Consider the following 10,974-nt stretch of genomic DNA (forward strand, 5'->3'; position numbering starts at 1 on the left):
GCTCACACCTGAATCCTTTTCTTTCCCTTTCTAGAGCAGTGAATCCCCCTTTTCTTCTTGCGGATGTGAGGTCGGTAGGTCTGGTACGTGGACATGGAGCTGTGACAAGGCAGGCTTCTTGGTGTGGGTTTAATTACAAACACTGATGCTCATCTTAAACGGGAGCCCAGGGCCAGGACTCAGCACTGGTAGCGGCTAACGGAGGCTGTAAAATCCCCGTCTGTGTTCTGCAGACTTTCAGGAGTGCTAATGACTGGGGCTGAGAGGCTGGGGGCCACAGCCCTGCGTCCCACAGAGCTGTCCATAGGAACCAGGGAGCTTCCAGGAGCTGCCAGAAAGCATGTTTTCTCTCCTCATCAGAGGTTGCCATGGTGACCAAAGAGGAGGGGACACCCACTGGTCTGGCTCTACACAGATTATCTTTCCAAGCTCATCTTTATTCGAGGTGATGGTCAGAGCTGGCAGTGGGAGCGCCTGAGATGGGGGTATGACAACGTGCAGAGACCGAGCCTTCGGCACCAATTATGTGTGTGTGGTGGGAGAGAAATGTGTTGGGATGTTGTGTGTGCATGTGTGTAGGTAGGGGAGTAGGGGTGGGTTATATTGTTGCGTGTGCTCTGGGTGTGTGGTGGGGATGCTAGTTAAGGAAAGTGGGGTGGTATCAAGGTTGCCCATGACAGTGGGGTCTTTCTCAAATGCACTGGTGATGTACACCTCAGGGGAGAGCCCGTTTACAGGGGCTGCATGCTGTCCACCCAGGAGAGCCCTCCACTTTCCACTTCCTGGATGCCATCTGTTCGATGCCTGGATTATTCCTTTCGTCCTCCCATCAGCAAACCATTGTGAGAATCCAGCCATTTCTTCTGAGTCCAAGGTTGTGTTCCCTGCCCTCCAGCCTCGGCACCATCACTTGACCCCTCCCTGATTTCACTCACCCACTTCACTCACATCTGCTCAGACATCACCTTCACACAGAAGTCAGATCTGACCATCCTATCGTGGTGTTCCTTGTTCATTTTTCTTCATAGCTCTTATCACTCATTTGACTATGATATCATATATTGACTCATTTACTTGATTATCGTGTCTCACCCACCAGAATATAAGCTCCATGAAGGCAATGACTTTCTCTTGTTCACTATTGTGATCCTAGTACTCAGAATAGTGCCTGGCATACAGTAGGTGCTCAATAAACCTGTTGATGGAATGAATGAGGGATTGAATAGATGAATGAATGAAGGACGACTTTCTGGGCAGCTAGCTGACTTGATCCCTTCATTTATCATTGGCTCATGTGCGAACTCCCTGCCCCCACCGAGTTGGAAGCTCTGCTTTAGGGCTCAGCTGTGGGCTTACCACCTCTCCTAAGCCCTTGAGGACCCCCACCGCCCAGGCTATTCTTTGTCTAAATTTTCCTGGCATTGGCTTCTGTCACGCTCACTGCACACTGGCCTGTATAACCTTGAACCATGCAAGCAGCCTGTCTCCCTGACCAGATGTCTAGTTCCTCAATGGGAAGGATATTTCTTTCTCTTCTGTGTCCTGAGCATGGGATTCTGCAAACAGCAGATATTCAATAAATGCTGAGGGCAGCGATGCTGTGAATCACTGAACACATTCTAATTGGAGTGGTTCACACCTCCAGGTGGTTTCCTACCCATAGAAGACTTCCTGCAGCTTCATGAGTAAGACTTTCAAGGTCAGAATGTTTCTAGTGAGTCCGAATTGGGAGCTGGGTGGTTTGGGAGGCTGGTCTCACGTCTGTTTTATCCTTTCCCTGGAACTTCATGTTTGAATTTGACTAAGTCTTCGAGCTTAGTTCACCACCGCATCCTACAGTCTTTACCCTTTCTGAATGGAACTGATCACCTCCCCCCTGACCCGTAACAAATTTTTTGAGCACTCTTCTGCCCCAGTCTTAGGTACTGACCATTCGTCTTCTTGGATCGTATTACTTAGTTGCATTTGTGATGTACCTGTTAAGTAGACGAATACATCTTTGTTCAGCATCCCTTCTGTAGGGCCCACCCCTGTATCATTCCAGGTGGTTTGAAGGAACTGTGAGTCACGGCTCCCTGCTCATCGCCCCTACCCCCGGGAATGCTCATGTGACCCAGACTTAGACATTCATTTTAGCCCTTCCCCTAGCAGGAGTGACTGGTCCAGTGGGTGTGCACATGACCAAGCAGAGTGGTTGACATGGAACAGAACTCATTTCATTTGTTCACAGTGTTTCTGTTGAGGGAGGGGGCATGGTGGTTGCTGGGCCAATCCCAGGGGCAGCTCGATGCCTCGGCCTGACATTGCCAGTGTGAAAGGATGGGCAGATGGGTGTGAGGCCCATTCCGGGACCCAGAAGGAGGCAGAAAGCTTCCTTCCACCTCAATACACACAGTCTAGACCACAGCAGCAAGTTCTCACCGTGTCAAGGGGCAGAGGAATCCACTTACCCGTGTCCTCCCAGGTATGTCTCCCAGTGCAACTCAGTTCGCGACGTCCTGTGCTAATGGTTGCACCTTGGCATCTCATTCGAAGCATCTATTTTCACACCTGCAATGATAAGGGCAATCACAAACATTTTGAAATCACACTGCAGGTTACAAATTTTTTCCCGTTCACTATGGCCTGGGCTGGAGAGGCCTTCCCAAGAACACCTGCAAACGAGAGAAGTCTCCAGACTTGCCTGGGTCACACAGCACTGTTAGTGGGGCTGGCTGGGCTTAGATTGGCCTTGATTCCACATTGCGCTTCTGTTGTCTAGAACACGGGGAAATCTTGTTTTGTTTCGCTGGGATATCGTGAGGCAAGAATCTATAAAAATACTTATTAAGACCTTTGCACATTCAGAGTGTTCAGTCCGTGCTGAATAATTGATGGGCTCTGCTCCTGGCTGCTTAGAGCAGACACACAGGCTGGGAATGTGGAGACCTTTTCTATCATTTTGCCCAGTGAAAGAAGTTGCTGAGAAAATCACCAAGAAAGAGTTGTGCTTCCCTGTTGGTGTGGGGAGGCCCTGGCTCCTGGGAGCCATAGATTTAATTTATTGCCTCGCTGAAAGGAGAAAGTGCGGGGCCGCTTTAGGGAGGGAGCTGTTGGGCCACCCCAGTGTCCCTTCCAAGGCTTCCAGGCCCTGGGAAAGGGCCACTCTGCCCTGACAGGCAGGGAGAAAGGTGCCTGGGAATCCGAGAGTCTGGTGGGGAATTAGCCATGGGAAAGGCAGAGTCTGAAGCAGAGGTTCTCATCCGTGAACACGTCTGACAAGGCAGTGATGCCCAGGAGGGGCTAAGGCAGCCTGTGGCCACTCCAGCCCATGTGACCCCAGCTGCATGTGACCACAAGAGTTTTCTGGCCAAAGGCCATGGCAGCAGAAATCAGGGGGCAGAAAGTAGACACAAAGTGGCCTTTAAAGCAATTTGCAGAGATCAAAGTAGAATGCAGTTGGAGCGGGTATTTTGGCTATAAGAACAGGGAACGAACGTGTCACTGAAACTCAGGGTACCACTTCATAGTTAAGGACACTGGGGGTGTACATCCTCTCCGATGGGGTGTGGCCCATCTAAGTGCTGCCTAACTGGCATTTGTCTCGATTCCAAAAAAGACAGATTTGGTACTATCCAAAGCCATAGGATAATTGGCTCCAACATCAAATGAGCAGAATCAACAAACTCCAGATCAAGTGGGATTTGTTCTGGCGACTGGCTTTCTATTTTACTCTGCATTGCAAGTTCTAAAACCTAATGGTCTTGCAAGGACTTCCTAAGAAGTTTCACAGTGTGCTCCATGATTATGCAAGTCACTTCACTTTAATACTCTGTCTAGGTGTGCTGACCTCTCAGGGGGCTGAAGGAGCCCTTAGAGTTTCCCTATGTGGACGTGGGCAGGGCCTCTCCTAAGGACAGTGGTGGTGGGGGAAGACAGTTTCAGTGAGGCCTCAGCCTGGCTGGTAATGTTCACCGCTGCCTGCAGTACTGCCCCCCCCTCCCCACACACACACCCTGGGGCTGGGAAGGGACATTAGGCTCAGGCGGAACAGAAAAGGGGACGTGTGATCTTGTTCCACCCTTGTGTCAGTTTGAGCTGAGCTTAACTGGGCTTCTGAGCTACCTGAATTCACACCTCATAAAGAGAAGGAATCCGGAGCAGGAGAGAGAGATGGGGCAGGTTAGAGCTGAGGCAGGGCTGGGTGTTGGAGGATGAGGGCCTCAGTTTCCTTATCTATAAAATGGCAATCATGATGTACCAACCGCAAAGCCTCGGAAGGATCCAGTGAGGTACAGTATGCAAATTCTTCATTCTGCCTTTGATAAAACGGTCACATCTAGCTCATGACAGTGCTTGGCTGGACCTTTCCTGGGACTAGCAAAAGAGGGAATGGCTGCTGATCCATGAAAGTTAGTTCGAACATATCTGTATGCTCCAGAATGTGCAAATCATCACTTTAGTGTCACCCCTCTACTCTGGGCTGCACAAATTGTCTTTTCTTGTCCACAACCCTGACTAGACTCCACACGCCTTGAGGGTGGGGCCATTGTCTTACGCTTCCATGTCTGCTATAGATCTTGAAATTCTTCATAGACATGGTGAGATGTCCTATGTGATATCATGCGGCTAGTTGCAACCAGCTGCATTCAGGAAGGATGCGTTCAAATCAGGACTCCCCAAACCTTGCTGCAGTCTTATGCAGAGTCCCCACTCCAGAGGGGCCTACGGTAAGCACTTTGGCTGTCTTTCTGTCTGCTCAACACCGGTATTTGATAATTAGCAGAGTAAATGTTAGAAATGCGTTCTCCTTGGTGAAAGAAGAGGTATTCAAGATATGAGGGTTGGCCAAACAAATTTTGAGGCACTCTTGACTCTTGTAAGAGTAGCTGAAAGAATGCAGTGAGACCTCTGGGGAGGTGCGGTCAGGGCACCTAGATACGCAGGTGACATTGACTTGCCCAAAGAACAGGCTGTGTGAACTCTGCTGGACCTGTTTGTGATAGTTCCTCAAAAAATATCTACATATGCAGCAGAATTTGGTCTGAGGCTTAAGTTTGATACTGAGGTTTGCCTTCACTTCCTCAAAGTTCTCAGTGGCTGCTGGCAAACAAACCAGACACCAATACAGCAAAACCTGAGAGTTACAACCAAATGGACTTAGGTCGGTTCACAGTATCATGGTATCTCCAGAGCCTAGCACGTGTAAATGCTCACAGAAGAGGGAGGTAGTGTCACTTTGAACTCGATGGTGGATAAGTCCACAAGTCTCGACACAAAACCTTCTTAGGTACTCATCCCCCTGAGAGTTCCCCAACTGAGTTCCCCAGCTGGCCTTCCGGGACTGAACTGCCCGGGTCACATTCATAGGCTCTGCTGGTTTTCTGGAATGAGGAAACGTGGCTCAGCCTTCAGTGAGCCCTGAACCTGGCTACGGCGGAAGTCACAGTGTGGGTTTATTACGTACCTGGAAAACCAGCTCTAAGCTGGGCTTGCCCTTCCAGGTCCCACGGGACAAGCCCCACGAGGAAGTCTTTGGGGACCCATTATCAACTCCCACATTTGGATCAGGATACCAGAAGAGAATTTCTGGCCATACTGAGGAAATTGCCTTGGAGAAATGAGTACTCGGTTTGTACCCTGGAAGAAGCTGAGCCTTCGCCCCTTCCTGGGGCTATTGGGCAGGGAACCTGATGTAAAGAGGCCCCTGACACTGGAGAGCTTACCACCCTTCCACCCCTAGAGATGAGAGAGCCCTTCCTTGATGGACATCGCCCACAGGGAGATGGGCTGCTGCTCGCTGCACTCCCTTCTCTAAGCAGTTTTTCGGGGGTGAACATTGTTGCCAGGTAGGGGTGGGGTCAGGTAGCACTCAGGAGGAAAGAAGATGAGCATGGCTCAGCACAAGCCTCTAACTTTTCCTCTCGTCCACCTTCTTTCTCCTTTTTTTCCCCCTCCCTTTTCCACACCTCTGCAGAGAGAAGGAGGGCGGTGGTCGGAGAAGGGGCAAGCACTGGGCTTTCACACACCAGGGCGGCTGTCCTGATCATGGAAAAACTGATATTTGCAGCCTTCCAAACTCATGTTGGCAACTTGACGCTCTGCGGCAGCTCAAACTGCAGGCTGACTAAGAAGCTGGCCAGGTCTACCTGTCACCCTCCTTCTAAACCCCTTTCCCACCACAGTCTGATCTTTCCTGCTCCCGTGTGCCCATGGCCCTCATTTAGCCCATCCTCACCCTTTCAAGGTCTGCTTTAGAATTTACTTTCCTTCCTTTCTCCTCTTCCCAATTCAAATCCCAGGGAACATTTGCATAGTAAGAGCCATCCCGGTTAATCCCAAAGGATTTCCAATTCTCGAGTGAGAACTGCCTCACCTCTGAGTCTGTGAACCAGGGAGAAAACTGCACAGATTATCATTCATCTTCTGCCTCTGCAAGTGGCTCAACATCCCAATCAAGCAAAGAGCCATTGCAAGAAGAGCACAGCCCCAGAGGGTTCTGGGAATTCCAGAGGCTCTTGTAGGCTAAGGGAGTGTTTCTCTAACAAAATTTACCTAGAGAAAACTGCCCCAGTGTGTGAGTAGCGTAACAAGCAGTTTCTTCCTCACCGGCCTGGGGCTCTGTGGCTCTCTCAGCAAATACTTAGGCACTGTCTTAATTTACTTCCCAGCCAAAGTCCCTCTTGGAGGGAGGCCAAGCTGGTGCATATGGAAGCTGGACTGATAATTTAGTGAAAATTCATGCATGTAATTGGGAGGACAAGACAAGATGAGACAAGTTCATGGGAAGTTGGGAGTCTTTAGGTGAGCAAGGAGGAAAAGGGGGTTTGAGGGAAGACCCTTCTCTCCACTTCAGGCCAATGGAGTTGTAGCGATCCAGGCCTGATTACAGAGCCTTTCAGGCTCCCGATATAATAAACAACTTTCCTGGCTCCACGGGGTCCCAGGTCCCAGGTCACACGACAAGCCATATCACACAGCTCTCATTTCGTCTAGGTAAGACTGGTTTCTTCCCCTTCTGGGCCTCTCTCCTCAGACCTTCTAAAGTAGCCTTTCTTTGAGAGCACTGTTTTAGGGGTCAGGCACCTGGGCTGAATCTCTCTGCTCTTTCACCAACCACGTGAGCTGTACCAAGTTTCTAAATCTCTCGGAGCCCTGTTGACAAAATGAGGACATAAAGTTCCTTCGAAGGGCAATTGTGAGGATAAAGTAACCAATGAAGGCTTCTCAAGCACTGTCTGATCAGTAAACACACTCAAGAAAGAAGTGCTGTCATCTTTATCTGCTCTAAGTACAGCTCGCATAGCTGCTTTGCCAAGCCCCTTAAAAACATGCTGGCAGCAGCTCTCATCCTGTGGACACAGTCAGGCTAGAGGTGCCATGGCCACCTCTGCTCTGCCAGGATTCTGCCCAGCACTCTCTAGTCTTGATCTGTGCCTGGTGGGTGGCAGGGCTGTCTGTATCTGAGGGGAAGCTGCTTTAGAGCCTGCTGATGGGAACCTGGGCTCATCCCACCTAGGACTCACCAGGAATGGCTGGGAGTTGGAGGCAACCAATCTTCCTTCTAAGATCTTCTCAGGAAGAACCACACACTAAGGGGAATGGAAACCAGATACAGGCAATCGTTTTTATTTTTAAGCAAAACATGCAGCCTGACTCGGTGGAAGGAGACATCTGGTGACACCTGCCCTCTTGCAGGGCACCACAGACCTTCCTGCCTTCTCCTAGCAACCTGGGGTGCCCAGCCTCACGGCTGACTGCTCACCCCTGAGAGTCCTTTGGGCTGTGCAGCCTCCCCTGATCACAGTGGCCTCAGCGTTTGGGAGCACTCTTGGGCCCAAGCACCCTTGGTCACTTCTCCTGAGTTAGAAATGGCATTTTGGGCGCAGGAACTTAATGTCACTGCGTGTGAAGTACACAGAGGAGACAGGGGGTGCTTGGAGATGACCAGCGGTCTGGGAGTAGATCTGGAGAGACTGACTGGGGCTCCTCCCTCTCAGACCTGATACTCTAAATCTGCACCCAGAAGAGGCCAGCAGGGAGATGGGAGATGGAGTCCAGCCATGCTGTCCTATTCCCCAAGAGCGGATGAGGTGGAGTGTCCCCTCCAGAGCTCGGGGATGGATGCTCCTTCAGACCTACCTGGGCAGGTTGCTCCCCGCCACTGCCTGCCCTGGGTACCTGCGGCTCGCCGAGCCTCCTCCCCTGCCAGCTCCGCCACCACAGCCACATCACTCTGGCCAGACCCTCAGCCCTGGGAACGTCCCCGCCCCTGCCGCGAACCCACCTTCCGGGGCGCTTGGAAGCCCCTTCCAGGGGTGTCACCAAGGTCCCCGCCTCCTCCTCCCGACGCGAGCTCTCCGCTCCGCAGCCTCTGGCCCCGGCCTCAGGGACTGAGCGGGCTCTTGACTCCCTTTCTCCCGTGCTCCTGTGAATTCTCAGCACTATTCTTTTTTTAAGGGACTTTTTTTTTTTTTTTTTTTGCGTTGCGTCAGGACCGTTGCCTGGCGACGGCCGAGCTATTCCGCCACAAGCCCTTTCAGCAGCGATCCCCTCCAGCCTCTCATTCATGCCTCTCCGCCTGAGGCTCCGGGACCGGGACGCGCTGGGTCCCAGAGTCGCACACTGGGTCCTAACGCCCTGCTAGTTGTACGTCCCCTGCCCAGCCCTGGACCAGAGCGGCTGCCCCGCCACAAGGAGGAGGAAACCACACGTGTTTGCCAAATCCCAGACGAAACCAAACCCAAATATCCATTTTTAAAAATTGAACCCGAAACCAAAGCAGTCTTCCCATAAGCACGGCGACGTGGCTTTGCCACTGTCAGCAGTTTGCCTGCGTGGAGGAGGCAGGAGAAGCCCCTGCCGGCGTCGCCAAGCCCAGAGCCCACACTCCACCCACGAGCGGCTTGAGTTCAAACTACCAGTAGCAATTCCCATTACCGAGTGCCTAACATGTGCCATACCATGAACGCCACTTGGCGAGCAGACGTCGGCATCTCCAGCTTACAGATGAGGAAACTGGGGCTCAGAGACGCTAAGGAGAAACATTCTTCCAGGTCTGTCTCCCAGACCATCTGGGAGTAGTCCACAGGACCTGCCCCAAAGCATGTGTTTCCCCCACTGACCACAGGGTGCCTCGTGGCCATAATACTATGTATGCGGCGTGTCAACCACTGGAGGGATATATTCTAAATCTAGTTGCTGCTCCAGGCACGGAAGACACATACAGGCAACAGCCAGGGCTGCCCCATCCTGGCCTTTGGGATCAATGCTGACTGCAAACAGGGCCCTCAGTCCTCCTGGGACCCAGGCTGATTACTGGAAGTTGGCCACATTCTCTGGGCAGCCTGAAACAGGGCAAGTTCCTCTCCTAGCTACTTGAGGTTGGCAGGTCCTTGGGTTATCTAACTGCCATCCTCACAGTAGCACTGGGGGTACAGGACCGAGGCATGGGGCTGCAAAGTGACTTGCCCCAGGCTCCATGAGGAAGTTGTTGGCCTTGTTTTCTGTAGGGAGTCAGCCCTCCAGATGCCCGAGACCCTAGCGCAGCCCCCCGGTGCCCATGCCCTTCGCTGGGTCTCCCCACTGGAGCCCTGTCCCACTTCCTGCCTTTCCCCATTTATCAGCACCCTCGCGAAGGGTCTTTGTGTAAGGAGATATTCTGCTGACAGGTCACTGCTTCTGAACTGGCAAGTGTACTTGAACAGGGGTCTTTTGGAGAATCTTGGCCTCGACACAATCTCTTGAGTCCAACTCTTAAATACTGATCCGATCCTTCCACTTCTTCCATTCCCCTCTGCCTCTGCCCTGGCCCATGTCACCATGAGCTCGCCCCACCTCCAGCCACAGCCTATTACTGACTCTTGGCCCCTCACCTCTCTCCTCCTGAGCCAGTTATTCCTCCACGGCCAGAGCAAACTCTTCAAGATGGAAATCCGGCCCCGGCTTCTCCCTGCCCAAAGCCCTTCAGCAACTCCCATTCCTCCCAGGACTAAAACCCGGCATGGCTGACTGGGCCTGTGTGGTCTGGCTCTGCCTATCTCTTGGGCCTCACCTTGTACTGATGCTCTGCTCTCCAGACAGATGCTTTTCCAGATCCTTCTACATACCTGACCCTCTCACATGGGGCCGGCCATACTTCTGCTTTCTGAGGGAACCCTAGGTTACATGTCCTTACAGCCCCAGTAACCGCCCCTTCGTGGACCAGCTATAATTTTATCTTTATTTGTGAGGCTATTTGATTAGTATCTGTCTCTCTACTCGGCTACAGGCTTCATGTTTGCAGGAACCAAGAGAAAGTTAGGTCTGGAATTGGGGACTCAGCATCCTCCTGTGCTGGCTGTTCCTGGCCACACATTCCTGTACTGACCCCTAAGTGCTTGCCTTACTGTTCCCCTGTGTGTTCTGGGCCCAGCGTGTGGTAAGTGCTCCAGTGCTTCTTGGTAGAGCTGTCCCATCCGCTCTGGAAATGCTTTCTCCCATCTTCAGCCTCTTAGTCCCTCATTTGGCATAAGGGTTCCGTTCTGCTTTCTCATGGGGGCATTGTCTTCATTTTTTATATAGACAGGCAGCCTGTCCAGGGCAGGGGCGGGTCTTACCATGGTGCCTCCCATTGTGATTGGCATATGCTTGGGCAGGAGCGGGGTCAGCGATGAGGACCAGGAGAGTCGACGAAGGAGGGAAGAGGAGAAGAGCCAGGTCTCCTTTGGAACAGTCTCAGTTCTAATGCCTAATCACATGCAGTGGTTGAATGAGTTCTAGGCAGAGCTCTAGCATAGGCTAGTATGTGGCCACACGAATAATATTTTCAAAAAATATTTGATGACATAGGATAATGTTAATGATTTCATGCTAAGTAAATAAGACTGGAACACCAAATGTCTAAGTAAGTAAGACATTATGAAAACTTTAATTCTGACATTTAATTCTTTAATATGTCTAGAGAAAAAGGTTGGAAAGATATATGTAAATATTAGATGTGGCTATCTCTGGGTA

The 10,974-nt window shown here is 51.5% G+C and overlaps 1 protein-coding gene across 7 annotated transcripts in view; it reads right to left on the minus strand.

Annotated features, from left to right (window-relative positions):
* Window positions 1-9,099, minus strand: part of FAM167A (family with sequence similarity 167 member A) — a 45,816-nt gene extending 36,717 nt beyond the window's left edge. For 2 of the 7 annotated variants that reach the window (XR_002780139.1, XR_002780135.1), the window contains exons 1-2: window positions 8,267-8,909; window positions 2,451-2,550 (exon numbers count right to left, since the gene is read on the minus strand). The gene's annotated coding sequence lies outside the window, so the exon portion shown is untranslated. The other 5 variants (XR_002780136.1, XR_002780138.1, XR_002780137.1 and 2 more) reach the window with 5 other exon arrangements.
* Window positions 9,100-10,974: the final 1,875 nt, after the last annotated feature.

Source organism: Pteropus vampyrus, unplaced genomic scaffold (genome assembly GCF_000151845.1).
Source record: "Pteropus vampyrus isolate Shadow unplaced genomic scaffold, Pvam_2.0 Scaffold47, whole genome shotgun sequence".
Classification (NCBI taxonomy): domain Eukaryota; kingdom Metazoa; phylum Chordata; class Mammalia; order Chiroptera; family Pteropodidae; genus Pteropus; species Pteropus vampyrus.